Raw genomic sequence first — 17,889 nt, 5'->3', positions numbered from 1 at the left:
CTTATGTATTTGTATGTGTTACTGTGTTGCATTAAAGGCCCTATAAAAATGATGAGTATTAATATTATTGATTATTGTTACATGTATTTGTTTTAAGGAGACAGTGGCTACCCTTTAAAGGCATGGTCATTGATGCCTGTTCTAAATCTAACCCGCGGAGGAGCGCTATTACGAGGCACATATACTGACCAGGGGTGTGATTGAGCGCACCTTTGGGGTACTTCAAAGCAGATTTTTCTGCCTGGACCATGGTGGAGGAGCGCTCCAGCACATGCCCAAAATAGTAAGCAGTATAATTGTGGTGTACTGTATACTCCATAATATAGCTGTACATGGTAGGATGCCTGTGGACATCATAGAGGGGACTGAAGCAAAGCCACCTGTACCACCACACCCAACAGAGGACACCTATGAAGAAGGAAGGCCTGCATAACTGATACGTAATTGTTTAATTTACTTGTAAGCAGACTAACAGTTAATTAAACATCACTGTTTATTAAAAAAACAAATATCGTATCACTTGAGAATGTCTCTGCCTCACTTCTTCATAGGTGTCATCTGTTGGCACCCTCTGCTGCAGCAAACTTCAGCTCAACTCAAAAAAATGTCTCACTACTCTCGCAATGCTAGAGATCTCGTTAAGATGATGCAACAAATATTTTAATTAGTATATTGGGTCTCTCTTCTTTAAAATGAGACAAAACTATACAAATTGTTGCAATGAAAATGCAAATTGCAGTGTGTTTGCACTGCGACTAGCCCATCTTAATACACCTACCCCTAAATGTAAAGAAATATCTTTGAAGTACTTAAGACACGATTTGAATGGGGTTCCTTCCATTGGGGTGAGAGCTCGGTAATTCGGTCTTAATGCTTATTTCTAATTCAGGGCCCGCCAGTTTTGTTAAGTTGTGAGATGGTTCTGATGTGGTCCATGGTTCATGACTGATAAGCTTATTATACAACTCCCTTGAGGTTTCACTTTGTAAAATATGAAACCAGAAACATCAACATTTCATAAAAAAGGGCACCCAGATTAACATTTAACATTGGAGGACAAACCCTAATGAGTCTAAATTCAAGAGTCAAAATTGTGTCATACTGAAAGAAATATAAATCCAGTATTGATACTTTTTTATTATGCAATCAGTATATTCATGCAAGAAAAGATATCCATTTAGAAGCACTGACATTGTGTCCTGGTTATGGACACCATAACTTGCTTTTAAAAATACCGTACGGAAAAGATTTTAAAAATGTTAATCTTTACATCGATCACTGCATGCTTACAGTATTTAAAAACATTAAACTGCTCACAGAGCAAAACACATAGATGAACAAAACAAATCAAGAACACAAAATAAACATTAAGGTCAGGCTGAGCAACTGCCTTCACTGATCCTTCGTTCGTTGCATTCATTCATTCATTCATTCATTCATTCATTCATTTGCTCTTGTTCCACCTCTCGAACACCCCACCCACAGCCGAAAGCGTTGCAGGTTTATATACCATGGCCGAGGGGTTTAACTAGCTAGTAATTATTCTATTACCCCTCGGCCACAATCTGCACGAGTTTATTAATTATGTGTGACTGCCAGCTAGTTTAACATCGCACTACCCGACAGCCACATATTACCACAAGGTTTTAAAAACAAACACACGGCTCTCGCCATCATAATTCCAATAATAAAAACAATAAACATGGCTTTTGCCGCCATTTAAACAAATCCAATGCAATAAATAAATCATAATAAACAAACAGAAAATAGACTGCACAGGGGCAGAGGGGGAAACCCTGTTCAATCTTACTAAAACTCATGAATATTTCTTTCTTTGGATCAGTTGTTTTAATGTTAGCAAAAACCAGTACTGAATCATAGGACTCAAGAACATTACAGGGCTTACTGTACAGGAAGAGTACAGATGGACACATTTACTGGCTTCGATGTTATTTATCAAATGGCCCCCTGTCTACTGGGACAACATGGAAGATGTATCCTTCTTTCTTATTTAGGTCATTGGTGTTCTGTTGTTCTGAAAAAAAAAATTGTGCTATTAATTTACCAGTATTTTGTCATAGATTATAAAAGGAGTGACTTATGTAAAAAAAAAAAAGCTGTGACTTATGTTAAATATGCAGCAATGTAACCTCCTAACCTTTCAAGAAACCTGTGCCATTGCTTTGAGATAAACTTATTTTTTTTGTCAATTGTCTTGTGTTGTGTTAGAATTTTATAAAATATTGTCTTGAGGGATTGGCAGTAAACACTAGCAAATACTATCCATTTGACTTTGATTTAATTAAGGCAACACATACATTTATTAAGCAGTACAGCCCAAAAAAGAGGCCTTTACCATCTGGTAAGACCCACCTCCTGCCATTTACATAACGAGAAGGGCAGACGGTAAAGCACTCTTGTGAGAGCTCTTGCTGTTAGGAAATGGCTGTGTTTAAAAAAAAAAAAAATAATTAAAAGTTTTTTCTGGGTTTTTTTTTTTTTTTTTGGTTGGTTGGTTGTTTTTTGCAGTTTTTTTTTATTTCGTGATTTTATGCAGCAGTGTTTTTTTATTGCTAACGAATAACGTTTTCTCAATATTCCCTGAGTAATGCAGTTCGCTGAGAATTCCATAGGTGGTCTGGTAGCTTTTGGCTTCAGAATTCCAGCCATGGTTGATGTTGTGTTGTGGGTATTTCCAATGGCCTGAATACAGTGGTGACTGGTTACCACAAAAATGGGGAGGCAGAAAAATAAAGACTGAGGGCTTGGGGTTCTCTTAAGCTCCCAGCAGCAGTATAATCTTATGATTGTATTTTGACTGACAACAATATTCATATCTTCTTAACATTTTACCCCAATTAAGCGCATTTTCTCCACTAGGCAGCAGTGAAAAGAAACCAGTGGCCTATCATAGTTTATTATAATAAATGTAACTGTTGTACACTGCCAGAGTATGATTAAAAATGAACTGTATACAACATTAATATAGCATTTATATTTCAAGACCACGTCGCTAACATACAGGGTGTGATTTGGAGATGGGAGATGGAGAATAAATGTATTTGGGTATGAATATCATCGGTATAAATTAAATTTTCTAGCAGAAAGACATTGCCATTATAAAATCTATTTTCCCTGCCGGGGATGAAGATTGAAAAAGCAGAGCCTGGTATACAAAAAGCAGAGCCAGGGAACCTGTGGTAGTGACCTCCCTTCAGATTTTATACAAAGTCTTTGTCAGCTGATCTACTATGTTATCCTCCATTCTACTGTAAAAAAATGTTCCTTGCCTGTGACCTCTGACCTCTGTTAAAGGTCAAATGCAAAACTTGGTTATAACTCCTTAGAAAGTGTAGATAGGGTCATAGTTATTATGCAATCGGTAATGTAGTGTGGACAGGGCCTTAGTATAGCCCCAGTACCTTTAAAACCTATTACACTTAAAATACAATGATAATAATTTCAAAAGTTATATCAGCACCTTTTAAAATTAGCTCTCCAGCTATATAATGCTCTAATTAAGGATAATTCGGAAGTGTTATGGCTGACGACTGCACAAATCACCATGAACAAAACAAACTGCAGATCACCCACAAAATCATGTATGTTTACAATTGTAGATAACCCAATTTGTTGCTTACCCCTTAATGTCACATACATTTGGTGAACTGTGATATTAAAAAGAACGTTAGGTTACTTACCGTAACCCTGGTTCCCTGAAAGAGAAGACAACCACCAACCAATACTTTTGGGATATGCCTGCCTTAGGTAGGTATTCGCTGAGCATTTTATGTCAGAGCTGCCAATAGGCCCCTCCATGGAGTGACGTCCTCGGTAACTCCTGCCGAGGGAATAAATAGTTGCTCCATGGAGCTCACTTCCTCTTTTGCATTGAACCCGTGAATGCAAGTGATGCAACCTCGCAAGGTTTGGTGGTCGTCTTCTCTCTTTCAATTCAAAGACGACCACCAACCAATGAGAGGAAGCGTGAGTGGACAGCAGATGAGGGACACCTCGCTACTGCCAACTAGTGTTGGTGGTGTGTGGGTGCAACCTCAAGGACCCTTGTGATTCATTTTAACGAGAAAATAAGTATTTTTTAAATAGAAAGTAAGTATTTTTACAGCTTTTGGTAGATAAATCACATTTGAAAATGTCTCCTGTAGCTATTCAAAACAAGCGCGACGCTCTCAAGTTCAGTAGCACTAAGTCAAGTCCACTGTTTTTACTATGACAGTCAAAATGACAGCTGTGGTAGTTCTAGGTATAACGTATTATATCTCCATAAGTTTCTGCAACCCTGGGCCTACCCTAACCGCATGTAGTCAGCCACCTGGTCAGCGCGCAGTATGCACCAGGGGAAACACACACGCTGAAGCCACGGTGTGTGAGAGCTCAGTTAGTGAATAAAAAAGGAGAAGGGTGAACACACTTTTTTTTTTAGAAGGCCTGACGCACGAGGTACGGGTCGAAGAAGACTAGAGCACAGCCCGGCTGGCTAGACCATAACACCGCTGACTGACTGTTGTTGTTTATTTTGCCCAAGCTGCGCGAATGACAGCCGACAGAGTCACTCAATGGCAGGGGCGGTAAGCTCTCCCTGAAGGTGTAGGTTGAAAGACAAGACACGCACACACCAATACTGCACAGACTGTAGAAAAGAGGCAAAAGAGGAACTGAGCACCTTATCCCCTCGGCAGGCGGGAACAAGTACATCACTCCACGGAGGAGCCTATCAGCAGCTCTGACATAAAATGCTCAGCGAATACCTACCTAAGGCAGCCATATCTTAAAAGTATTGGTTGGTGGTCGTCTTCAAATTGAAAGGAAACTTTAAGGGCCAAACAGAGTATATTGTACCCCATTCAGATCGGCGTTTCCTAGTTTTCTAAGCTTAAATCATTTATGTATGCCAGGGCAAGTGCAGTACATCCTGTACCACGTTTTAACGCGTACCGCAAAATAACACCACACCTGTAACTTTGGATTAGGATTTGAGAGCCCGTTCGTGTGAATTGGAATCCATATCATATGCCCAATTCATACAGAAGTGATGTATTTATGTATCCATTATTTTTGTTTGGTTCTGTTTCCCTGTACCATTATGAGGTGCGTTGCATGTGATTCTCAATTGTAATTAATAACGCAAGATATTAACCCACGTAAATAAATGTGTATACCAAACACTGTGTTTAAATAAATAAACGAGCTTGCAGTTTTTTGTTTATTATTATTATTATTATTATTATTATTATTATTATTATTATTATTATTATTATTATTAGTTAAGCAATACATTTAATGTAATATAATTTTCAAATAGAGCTACATTTGGCGGTTTGCATGACCGAAAGACTTAAAACCGTAAAACCAATTCTGCGCTATTCTTTTGGTGACCTGCAGACGATCAGCCACGCTTGCTGCACAAACTGAACTGTTGGATGTTTCCATGACTACAAAAAAACAGGGGTAGACCAATCTCTCTGCAGCACTGCTGAAAGGACCAGACATTTTGCTTGTGGGAGCACAGAATGGTATTATGCTCTGCTTTATCCGGGAATAAAATAACGCATGCCCTGGAAACAAGAGAGAGCTAGAGAGATGCAAGTTAGTGGATGATTACTGTGAGAATGCCATCACACTGCCATATTGACAAACTGGTGACTATAACTAACTGTTCCCTGGACTGAACTCGGTATATAAAATGCAGAATAATGTAATGCTGCATAGGCTACCCTCTGCTAAAGGCTATGGTTTGGTCTCGTAAATTGAATGTTTTACTGCAATGCTATCTCAACAGTTTACGAAGTGTGAGAGCAAGTGACCCAAAAGAAGGGTGTTACCCTGTGCTGACAATGTTCATGTGTACTGCCGCTGCTTTATTTGGACTGACGCCACTGTGAAAGAAGCAGGTGTTTGATTTCACTTGGGCTCCGTTGTGTATGGTGGACTGCTACGCGCTGTCACCGATTTGCATGGTCAAGCCAGCGCACACTGGGTATTTGACATCTTCCGTGGACTCATAATAAATAGAGGTTTCTCTGTGGACCCCCTTGCTGTATGTCGGACTCAGGTAAGCGGTCTAGTGTCAAAATTAGAGTTTTGTTTGTCTTCTGAAAAAAAACCTTTAGCCCGTTGACGTTTCGCAGGTGTAATGATGCATCTTATTTTTTGGCAACGATAGCAACATAATAATATAGAAAATTTTGAGATTTTTTTTATTAGATTTTATAAATTGGTAATGCATGTGTAATGGATCAAATGCATAGTCGAGAACACGATGTGGGATAACACTGGTGTGTAACGCAGACAATCACAACAATATTCATAATGCATTTGTTTATGTGTAACACGTTGATCATTTAAGGTATTTTGCTGTAAAATTGTATTGAAAGCGTGTAAAGTTTGTGTATTGTGATAACTGATTTAATTCATCCAGGTTCGGCGTTATGTAGTATACGGTCTTTATTATGGTCTAAGGATAGACATTGCAACCTGGCAGCTTTGATATTTTTTGTCAGAAACATTTAGACTTGACTGAATTGTTGCATACAGGACGGGCTCCTCTCGCAAATTACAAAATACTGTTTTGAGAGGTGTCTTATTTAACTTGATTACTGGTTTTCTGCAGTCATTTAATAAAAAAATAACCTTTATAAACGGTCTTCAAAATCGATAACTTGTCATTGCTGGTCTCATTTTAGTATGCACCGTGTCTAGTAAAATGAATTAGGATATCTATTTTCATAGTTCAATCCAACGTGCGAGGGTTATGGATACAGTCTGTAGTGGTAGAGATACAATTGCTAGTAGATTATAATTGGCAGATGTGGGTTAAAAAGCAAGGTCACATAAATTCCAAAGCACCTGCACGCGAGAATGTAACAACGAAGCAAAACAGTAACATAAATTTATACCGTTGTATGTTTCTTGATCTGAAGTGGTAAAAAAAAACATAAATAAATAAATAAATAAATAAAAAAGATCTTAATTTGTGGTGGCCTGTAATCCAGTTCTGTAATCTGAAAAAATAAATAAATAAATAGGCAGAACTAACAAATGAACCAACGAACGAACTAAGGAATTAATACACATCAGAAACATTTTTTTGAATTTTTATTATCTGTAGCCATCCGTCCTTATTATTATGATGATTATTATGAATACATCAAGATTTAGTTGCTGAAAATACAATACCTGTACACCAAATTCACCCATGTTGTGGTCTGCCTATATAAAAATGTTCATACAGTACAGAAGATGTTTAATGTAGGAGTGAATTGTACATCAATATTGTACATCAATATTGTAAAAATTGATGTCCTTTCATGGTAGGTGAAAGTTACAATCATATTTATAGTGATTAGTTTGATAGTGATTTGTATATCATATTATATACACATGATTATTCAAGTCCTTCAGATAATCTAATGAAGCTCATTTTCAATGAAACCGAAAATAGCAGTGTTGTGTGTGTGTGTGTGTGTGTGTGTGTGTGTGTGTGTGTGTGTGTGTGTGTGTGTGTGTGTGTGTCGGTGTGTCGGTGTGTCTGTGTTTACAGAAGGACAAAATCTGTACATAAACCATGTTTAAACTAGTAGGAAGAATATGCAACGCTGTAAGCTTTGCATACTGTAGCAATGCAAAACCAGTTACTGAGGTCAAGGTTAACTGTGTTTGCTCAATAAAAACCTTATACACCAGTGCCCCTTTGCTGAATATGAACTGTAAAAACCAAAACAAGTATAGCAGCAATTGTGTGTTTGGGACTGTCTTTGCTGTAAAGGAACCTGAGGAAGAGTAAAGGGAAGAGAACAGGAACTTCCAATATCTACTAAGTTTGTGCCACTCTGTATGAAATGTATAGATAAAAAAACAAAAGAATATATTTTTTGCGCAAGTCCCATTACAGATATTTTAAGTTCTTTTGGTGGATACTGAAGTATTGGCATGACCTGCTATATAATATAGTTTGGGGGTTTTTTTTTTTGGTTTGTTTTTGTTTTTGTCAACAACTGGTGTTTGACCACAATATTATATACATGTATATATATATATATATTATATTATATATATATATATATATAATATATATATATATATATATATATATATATATATAAAGGAAAGTAATTACCAAAATAAAAACAAAAAGGCAATATAGGTCCATAAAAAATTTGAATAATTGATTTAAAGAAATTAGGGCGTTTTGGAATACAAGTCCTTCATGTTCTGAATGAAAAAAGTGCTGTCACGACACATTTGTTATATATATGCAATGGTATTCTGTTGCTAATTTTATGTTTTTTTTAAAGTTTTTTTTATTTATTTTATTTATTTAATATTTAAACTTTACATGTTTTTTTCTAGGAGTTATTTTTATACTGCATAACCTGGTTAATATAATTGAATACATAAGTAAACCCTTACTTGCGAAATATATTTAAAAAAAGAATACAAATCGTAAAAAAAAAACCTTTTTAATTCAATTAAATTAAACAATTCAGTTTAATTAAATACATCTTGCAAAGGTTCTTTGTTTTTATTAATTTATTGGGTTTTTTTTTTTTTTATGTTTACATACAAGTTACAGCAGTAAATGATCAAAGTGAAATTTGAATAAATGGTAAAAAAAAAAAATATGTAAAAAAAAAACAAAAAAAAAACTGCTTTCTGTGCATGCACCATCTCTGGTACTGCATTCAGAAAAGTGTATTTTTCATATCAAATGCAGTATGTCATCACTAACACAGGTTATATTTTTCGTCAAGAAACCATGACTTTTTTTTTTTTTTTTTTTATATTTTTAAACATCAATAAAATCAGCTCAAAGTATCTCAATCCGACACCGCTCCATTGGCTCAATGGAAAAATGTTTCCTGAGCTCTCTTTATATGTCATACCCCTTTACACGCAGTGTTTCAGAAGTCCCCATAGAGAATCAGCAGAATTGAGTATCTTGGTATTATAGAAATCTTTGTTACTCCGAAACAACTTGGTAAAAAGGCAACTGGAAGGTATTCCTAATATTTCACAATATCTCAGAGTGAAGACAAAAAAATGCAACTTGCAACATTTGCTCATCGGTGCTTTCCTTTAGTCTTGTCTACTATCTCAGTCATAAATATTTTTCATCTGTCAAACAACATGTAAGGAAATATATGTATATTAAACATTGGCTGACATTTGCCAGAACACTTTTGAGCGAATGATAGAAACACTATGTCATTTTTTGTATTATTTATTGATTGTTTTCATAGATATTTATGTACCATGCAATGTCAGACTAAAAAAAAAATCAATTTGTGGCAATTGTCTAATACCATGCCTAATATCCTGTGTTGTTTGCTTAGTAACTGGCATGGAGTTACTAACTCATTTAACTGAAAGAATGAAAGGGCCCATAAATAAATTCTAGTTGTGTTCACCTTGACCTTAATTTAAAAGCTCAAGCTACCCAAATCAGGTTTTTAAAAAGTGCAGTGATCGGAGAACTCTTTCACTGCTTTAATTCAAAGGTAGTTTGGAGGGTCAGTATTATGTTGCATCAGTGATCACGTTACATGATATAGGCCTACGTTTCTGAAAACGAACCTTGAATGAAAGCAGTACTAAGGAATTCATGTGAATGAGTCTACATGACTGGTCTACAGGAAGTCAGAAGATGTGACAGTCGAAACGCTTCAAGTGCCAGAGCTGTCACCATTTACCTTCTTGCATTACATCATCCTTTATTTGCATCTGTAATTGACAGGTCTAACTTACAACACCCTAAAAAGCTTTTTTTTTTGTTCACTGGTTCACCTGGGACAGTCATTTCCTGGCTTGAGGGTAATCTACTGTAGTGTACAATGAAAACCTTACATCACTGCAGTAAAAGCCACAACTGTAGTGAAACATTAAACAAAAAACATGGTCCAATAATTTACATAAAACAATTTGTTAGTTCAGCTCCTGTTGTTAATCGGATACTTCAATAGTAAAAAAAATAAAATAAAGAAAAATAAAAAGTGGGTACCTATTTATGTATTAGTTATGCATGGTATTTACATTAGCCATGTGCTAATACAAACTGCCCTGTCCTAAGACAGACATAAGTAGCTTCAACTCTCGAAATAGTTCATAGATGTATCTGGGGTACCTAATTTGGGGCGTATTTGTGTGTTTGAACCACAAATAGCTAAGCAGGTTAATGATGGACAGTAAAGTGTATTTGCACTTGTGCAAACCATAACATTACTGTTTGAAACAGGCCGTGGGCAGTTAACAGCAATATTGTTTCATGGAGCAAGCCTCAAGTTGTATGGTCATAGCAGGAAGCAATTAAATTACTCTTTACCTCTAGTCTATGCAGAGTGATTGCTTGACACATATTTATATTGGTCATCTTGGGGATTTTAATCGTTGATTTATTTTTCTAATGAGAAGAGCTTGTCATATGGTCAAAGTGAGAAAGTTTCCAGTGTGATAATTCAGTAACAACTCTCTAGCAACCCTGTCTCCTAGCCACCTAAGTTGAAGCAAATACAGCAAAGACTACCATGCGACAATGCTGTTATACAATCTTTATAATGGTGCCTACATTTTACTTCTGGAAGTTATGAAGGTCAGTCTGAATATTTCAGGGTAAAAGATATCAGCTTACCTAGCCACACCAGCAAAGTAAGTGTAAATCCTCCGTTGACATCTATTAGACAAATGCCTATCTATGCAGCACATTTGTATCCTGGTACTGGATAGAGGTGAAAAAAAAAGATTTAGAAGACAGCAAAGAAGTTTTTCTATAAACAGCCATGCTTTTGGGGCTTGGGTCAGAGATTAAAAAGAACAAGACCTATTTCTGTAACTAGATGTAATTTAGCTTTGATAAACTTTTTTCTTCTTCTTAATTTTGGTGACAAAATTAGCACTTGTGAAATTCAATCCAGAACCATGCGAGGGTTGCAAAGTGCTTACTGTAATGTACACTGCAGAGAAGTGTTGTCTTACAATCTTTGAGCAAAATATTAAAGATGAACGCCTTTATAAATAATACTACATCAAAAATAATATTTTGTAGGTTTTTATTCCTGTTAAAATGTCATAATTGCTGTTGCTGTCCCTCTTCTTTTCCCATTCACTTCTGCTTTGTATTTGTGACTAAAGTTTGTTTGTGTGATAGGAACTAAAAAGAAAATATATATTGTATAAAGTGACAACGAAACCCCAAACTAAAGAACAGTGAAAAGGTAAATAGCAGCAGAAGCCTTCCCACTTTTTTCTTATAAAGTCAATTCTAGACAACAGAAATATCTAAATGTGCCACGGCACATGAGTATTTAGACTTTTGTAAGCAATGGAACCTTGAGTACATTATAAAAGGTTAATTCACAATACAGGCAATAAATTCATGTTTTGTTTTTTTTTTCCAGTAAAATTTATTTATTATTTTAAACCGTACAGACACAAAAACAATAAATTTTGCAAGAAAAGAGGCTATATACAAGCTCTATATAAAATATGTTGTTCTCTTGGTTTCAATATCTGATTCATCCTTCTCCCAGCAAAATACTGCATTTCAGATTATGCATGTATGTATTTTTGTCTGCTGGTAATTTTCTGAAAATAATCTCTATGTTTTTTTTAATTATTATTATTATTATTATTATTATTATTATTATTATTATATTATTATTATTAATGTCTTCATGATCACTTTTTCCATGTGTTTCCACTTCTCTGCAGCCATACTTCCTCCATGGCAACCTGGAGAAGGAAGTCGAACAACAATGCACAACAATATAAAGGCACTTGGTTATTCATGAGATTTCCTGTTAAATGTTCAAAATAAAGTGTTATTTCTTTTTATTTCTGACTTTTACAGTTTTGCTTGTTAAACGTCGACATTTACCAGTAAATCTTAAGATTTGCCAATATTCATTTTTATTATACACTATACAGTACATTTTACATTAAATGTACTGTATAGTGTATAATAAATATATAGTGACTATTTGTAATTCTTATGTGTGAGCAGGGTGGGATCTACAATATAAAACATAAAAAAAACTAATTAAAACAATAAGCACTCTTCTTCGTATGCATATACATTCTTGGTGTCGTTACTAGTGTTTCTGGGGTCATTACTTTTCCTAACTTGTTATTTATAATTTAGCCCACAAGGTAATGAGATCATATCCTAGCTAACAGTTAATATAACGGAAAGTATTGGGTATTGAAACCAAATAGATAAGATAATGTGGTAAGTCTCTGCCTCCTGCTGAGGAACTGACAGGCAAACTATTTCTCAGCACAGTTGGGGAATGTGCCCTCTTCGTAAAAATAGTTTTTTGGTGGAAGAAAAGTGGCACAGCATTTATTCCTTATTTGGCTGATTATTGAACCATTCAGTTTAGATTGACTTACCCAGACACAGACGTGATTATTTTTAGTCTTAAAGGGAGAGTCCATAGTGTACAGTATCTGGGTCATTGCAGGTGATTCAATCTCATTGTGGAAGGCAAACTTTCACATTGTCGTTTTCAAAATCTAATACATGTTTTTACATGCAACTTAGACAAATATTTATTCATAAAAAAAAATATATATATATATATCTAAGATTGTGTTTTTATACATGCCCAATTATCTACACTAGTGTGTATCGTGACAGGCATTGCATTTATTGGTAATCTACCTTCTCAGTCTGAATAAAACCAGAGCATAATCTTACAATGTGCTTCCTGTAGTTTGCATTAAATGAAAAATCCATAAAATTCAATAACGGTATTAAGTGTTCCTTATTTGAAGTACAATAAAACAAAACCTAGACTGTACCCTTAGAGGTTTTGGAGCCATTTTCAACACTAGTTGTGCACTGGGGTCCCCTGTTTAGTTTGGACTGTCACAATCTCATATACCAGGGGTGGCCAATCCTGGTCCTGGAGAGCAGCAATCCTGCAGGTTTTCTGGGTCTCTTTAAATCCTCAATGGCCAAAGACCTAGGAAACATGTTAATGTTCACCAATTAAGAAAACAATTGGTGCAATTAAGTAATTGAGAACTCGGGTGGAACAAAAACCAGAAGACACTGCATCTCTCCAGGACCAGGATAGGCCACCGCTGTCATATATATATATACTTTTGTTCTGTTAATGGGTGCATGCCTCTTATTTTATGGATTTATGTCCTCAACACTTAAACATAACAAACATATTTATAGTTTTAAAAAAAAGGAACAGTTTTGGACATATTGCTGGCGGTTTCGCAAAAGCCATAAAGATTTTGCCAATTTAATAAAATTACTAGGTTTTGAATTCTGTTCTAAACTGTCTATACTTTCTTCCAACACACTTCTGTGTTTTCCAGATCGAAGCTTTGCTTAAGAAATTGTGCTGACTAAGATATCACTGCCCTACATAAAGTAGCCTTGGTTGAATAGAAGCTACATTATTTTAACCAGAGCAAGTTTATTTTTCATGTATTACTTTTATTTTCAGCATAGGGAAAAGTGCTCTTATGATGAAGAAAGCAGGGAATGCTTGTATAATCTTTCAGATTCAACATTTAGCCGACTGAAATCAAAACATGTTTATAATGTGCTGCCAGTTACCTTTAATAGTAGCTATTGACTTTAACCTTACAAAGTGCATGCTAGTACTCCCATATTTGAAATGTTCACATACTTCACACAAAGTTAGTTCTGTGAACAGTATGTGTTGTCACTTCTCCTCTGAGCTCTTGAGTGACTTTCCAGCCCCTAGACATACGGGTCTACATCTGAAAATAGCTCAAACAGCACTACAACAGGAGCCGGAGCTGAATATCTAATGTGCTTTCTTTGCCAGCAGAGGTTGGAATCAGGCTTGGATCAAAATTCTGAAAAACACTTCAAACCGTTTTGACAAAAGAATAAGAAAGGAGTTGGATCGACAAAATAACAGATGCCCACCTTCTGTCGGTTAATTTTGCCTTCCTGACAGTTTGGTAAGACATTTATGCTGTTTCTGATTCTTTTTATTTTGGTGTTTAGCAAATACTGTACAGTAATAATGGAAACTGGACTAAGAACTAACTGTTAACAACAGCTGTAGATTTCTAATACTGTGAATTAGCTCCTACAATAACAGTTGTCAACAGACACTAACAAACCTGAAACTATCTACCTATAGCTTAAATGTACGATGTATTTATTTTTCTATATGTTTACTATATTATTTTGTTGGTTGCAACCCGACTTTAACAACTTCAAATAAAATAAGTAGACTATACAAGCAAATAGTGCTTTGATTGGTAGCATAACAAACAGCATTTTTGATTGAATATAAACAGTTTTTTGGGTTTTTTTTTTTTAAGTTACTAAATCAGAGGTACTAATATTTATTTGTGATTAATAATTCTGATAATGCTTTTGGCAGCTGTTTAACCTATTATCCACAATAGAACAGAACATTTAGTATACAGTACAAATCATATATTTTAAGAAACTTTAAACAACACGTAAATGCATGTTTATTTATGTCACTGTAATCACTTGATAACAGTATAAACAATTGCCTCCATTCGACATTCTTTATTGAATCTTGGTATCACAATTTCGTATTAGTTGCAAATATTTACAGTTATTGGGGCCATTGTTATAGATGTGTCCACTTTTAAAAGTCAACATTGAACATTTGCATTATGTTTTTGCAGTTTGTCACACTATTTACTTATACCAAGTTGTTGTTTTTTGTACTATGGGTTGCCATAACTTTGTTGAGCTTTACTGTACCTGTCAATTGTTGGTAAACGCTTTACTACGCTTCACCATACTTTTATAATTTTAAACCAAATATAACTGCACACGGCTTTCAACCTGCTGTACAGCCACTTCCATCAGGTCTTAAGTTTTAAAACGTGGCATGCTGGAATCTGAATATGGGCAGTATGAAAGGGGTAAAACAGTTACCGATGGGGAATCCATAACCACAGAGATGAATATCAGCTGATCAGAAGAAGGAATGGCAAGCTTGTATACTATTTAATATGAAATATGAGAAATCCCCATTGGGTCTAGATGGTCAATAGAATACTGTAAACACTGTGTTCCCTTAACATGTCCTGCCTTTAGCCTATCTTCTGCTGTACCTTTCTTGATAAATGTTGTGTACACACTATTCCCAATACAACACAGAATCCAAAGCTGTTCGACCACTGTCCTTGAATTTCCAATAATTCATAGGCCAGGTAAAGCAATTACTATTGTGTGTCACTGATAAATACGTTGTCGATTTGTGTATTTAATTGCATTTTTTTTTTTTTTTATATTATAAATAACAGATTAATTTGTTTAGACATGATTCAGTATAAATGGCCCTGAATTCCTACACTGATTACCCTGGCACAAAAAAAAAAAACAGTAGCAGAATAATGAGTAAATGATTTTAGCCCATTGAATACTTTGATACGCTGGATATAAAACCAGCATACGTCACCGTTATTATCCCAGCTTCCTGGCTCCCATTGTTTTATTGTATTATGCACATAATTAGACTGAATCAGAGAGATCCCAGAGGTCGTGTATGGAATTTCACCTTGTCCTTTCATACACCCCTGTGTTGCCTGAGCCACAAACAGTAACACTGTGTGCAGGTTCGCTCTTTCTGCTTGAACAGTGCGTCTTTGTGTTTGCTGTGAATTTTTTGCAGAAACAACATAAATCTCTGCAGCTTTGTTTACACAGAATGTTCCTGGAGAATTTGGTGTATCTTTTATAGGCTGTTAATGTTAAATCTAACATTTGCCCAGTATAAGGGGGCATTGACATGTGGGGAATGTAATGTTAACTGCTTAAAATTAAGATGGCTTGTGGTAATAAATAAACAGATACGATTCTGCAGCCTTCTGCAGTGGAGACCTGAGTGCTCTAAGTACCACTGAGAAACTCACATATTTATTACCTGCTGCGTTATCACAGACTATTCATTACAGGATTTTTAAATTATGTTTTGATAACTTCATAAAACAAAATCATTTTCCGTAATGCAGACTGACATTTAGTTTATTATGCAAGTTTTTTTTATTTTTATTTTTTATTGCTGTGTATTTACTGCCAAATCAGCATACATTTTGAGAAAATTTAAAATGAACCTTTTATAGAAGTTTTCAGAGACCTAGTAAATGAATTTGGTGAGTTGAGATCACAGTGACATTGTACATACTGTATTTAAAGAAACAAGACAAAGCAAGATAAAGCCTCTAAATACAATATATTAGCTGAATTGGTTATTGATGTCCAAATGAGTCAGAACAAGCTCAATACCCACGTGTAATTAATCCTTCAGTTTAGGTAAATGTCCTGATTTGTTTTATTGTGATTTATAGGTGTAACTTGTTCTGACCTGAAAACTGATTTATGAATGTTTTTTTTGCAATCCCTTTCCTTGGTCACATATAAAACAAAATGCTAATTCTCCCAGAAAGTAAAGTATTTTACACATGAAGATTATCAGGTTACTGAAACATATTTCAAAGTCTTAAAATGCTATGCACAGCGGGAAACAAAATGGGTGTGTCTTTGTATATTGCTTAATGTATTCTTAAGAGGTACTTGTTATTGAATATGTCATGTGTAAGTATGTTATAACACAATCTCAGGGATAATCAACCATACACTACACTGTAGGTACAAATCCACAGTAAAAATGATCAATTAACAAAGTACCTTTGCTCTTTTTGGTATATGCACTTTGCCTGCATTGACCATATAAATTGTGTATATCTCAAAGATATCCTAAGCAAAATTTACTGTGGTACATTTGCATTGTAATTAGAATTGTTACGTTTTTCCAAAAATACTTACAATGAATTAACAGTAATTTACTGGGGTTTACTGTTTTGTTTTTCGCTGTGATTACAACAATTATTCTATATTGTACATTGATTCAGGCACAGGAGAAAAACACCCTGTTGAAATTATACACATTAACCTGTTTACTGTACTTTAACACTAGAACCACCGCGGGATTAATGAGATTTAAAATGTAAACAGATCTGTGTACTGTCAATGCAATGCGGTTGACCATTAAAACAAAACAAAAAAGCAAGAAAGAAAATAATGAAAGAAAAAAAAAGGACAACCGCATTGCATTCACAAACACAGATTAGTTTACATTTTAAATCTAAACCCATCAAAATGACTACCCTGGCGATTTTAGTGTTAAATTGTACTGTTTTCCCTCAGGAATACAACCTGAGCTACTCTGTGTTCTAAACTAGCTGTTTTTTTTTGCAGAGGCTAAAGGATAAGTAAAGGATCAGCAAAGAACAGCATACTGCATGGCCTCAGTGTGATAAAAATAGAATTGAATCAGCTTAACATAAAACTGCAAACTGCAAGTGAAAAAATACTGTTATTTTTATTTTTAAGGCAATTTAAGAAACTTTTTTTGCACCTTAAAACCTACAATGAGAAGAAGGAAGGGTTGGTGCTTAAACTTCGTTTGAACCGTTGACCTTTCTCTGTATTCATGTTTAACCTCAAATTGAACTTTGGGAACAATTGCCGGGCATCTTTTTTTTAAGATGTAATTTTGGCTCATTAGGCTTAACCATGTGAAAAACGTACATTTTTTTGAAAGGAAAGTTTGCACATAGCACGTGATTGCACATGCCTTGCATAGGAGGTTGTGTGGTCCAGTGGTTAAAGAAAAGGGGCTTCTAGCCAGGAGGTCCCTGGTTCAAATCCTGGCTCACTCACTGACTCACTGTGTGATCATAAACAAGTCACTTAATCTCCTTGTGCTCTGTCTTTCAGGTGAGATGTTGTTGTAAGTGACTCTGCTGCTGATGCATAGTTCACACACCCTAGTCTATGTAAGTTGCCTTTGATAAAGGCGTTTGCTAAATTAGCAAATAATAATCATAAGG

General features: G+C 35.2%; 1 protein-coding gene across 11 annotated transcripts in view; it reads left to right on the top strand.

Moving 5' to 3' along the window:
* The first annotated feature begins 5,533 nt into the window (after positions 1 to 5,533).
* Positions 5,534 to 17,889, top strand: part of LOC121297735 (sorbin and SH3 domain-containing protein 2-like) — a 100,863-nt gene continuing 88,507 nt past the window's right edge. For 4 of the 11 annotated variants that reach the window (XM_041224274.1, XM_041224232.1, XM_041224267.1 and 1 more), the window contains exon 1: positions 13,501 to 13,965. The gene's annotated coding sequence lies outside the window, so the exon portion shown is untranslated. Of the gene's footprint in view, positions 6,074 to 13,494; positions 13,966 to 17,889 lie in introns of those variants that run through there. The other 7 variants (XM_041224318.1, XM_041224310.1, XM_041224286.1 and 4 more) reach the window with 4 other exon arrangements.

The sequence above is a fragment of the Polyodon spathula genome, chromosome 2 (genome assembly GCF_017654505.1).
Source record: "Polyodon spathula isolate WHYD16114869_AA chromosome 2, ASM1765450v1, whole genome shotgun sequence".
In the NCBI taxonomy this organism is placed as follows: Eukaryota; Metazoa; Chordata; class Actinopteri; order Acipenseriformes; family Polyodontidae; genus Polyodon; species Polyodon spathula.
Note: the sequence above shows the minus strand (reverse complement) of the source record. Positions and strands in the feature narration are given on the sequence as shown.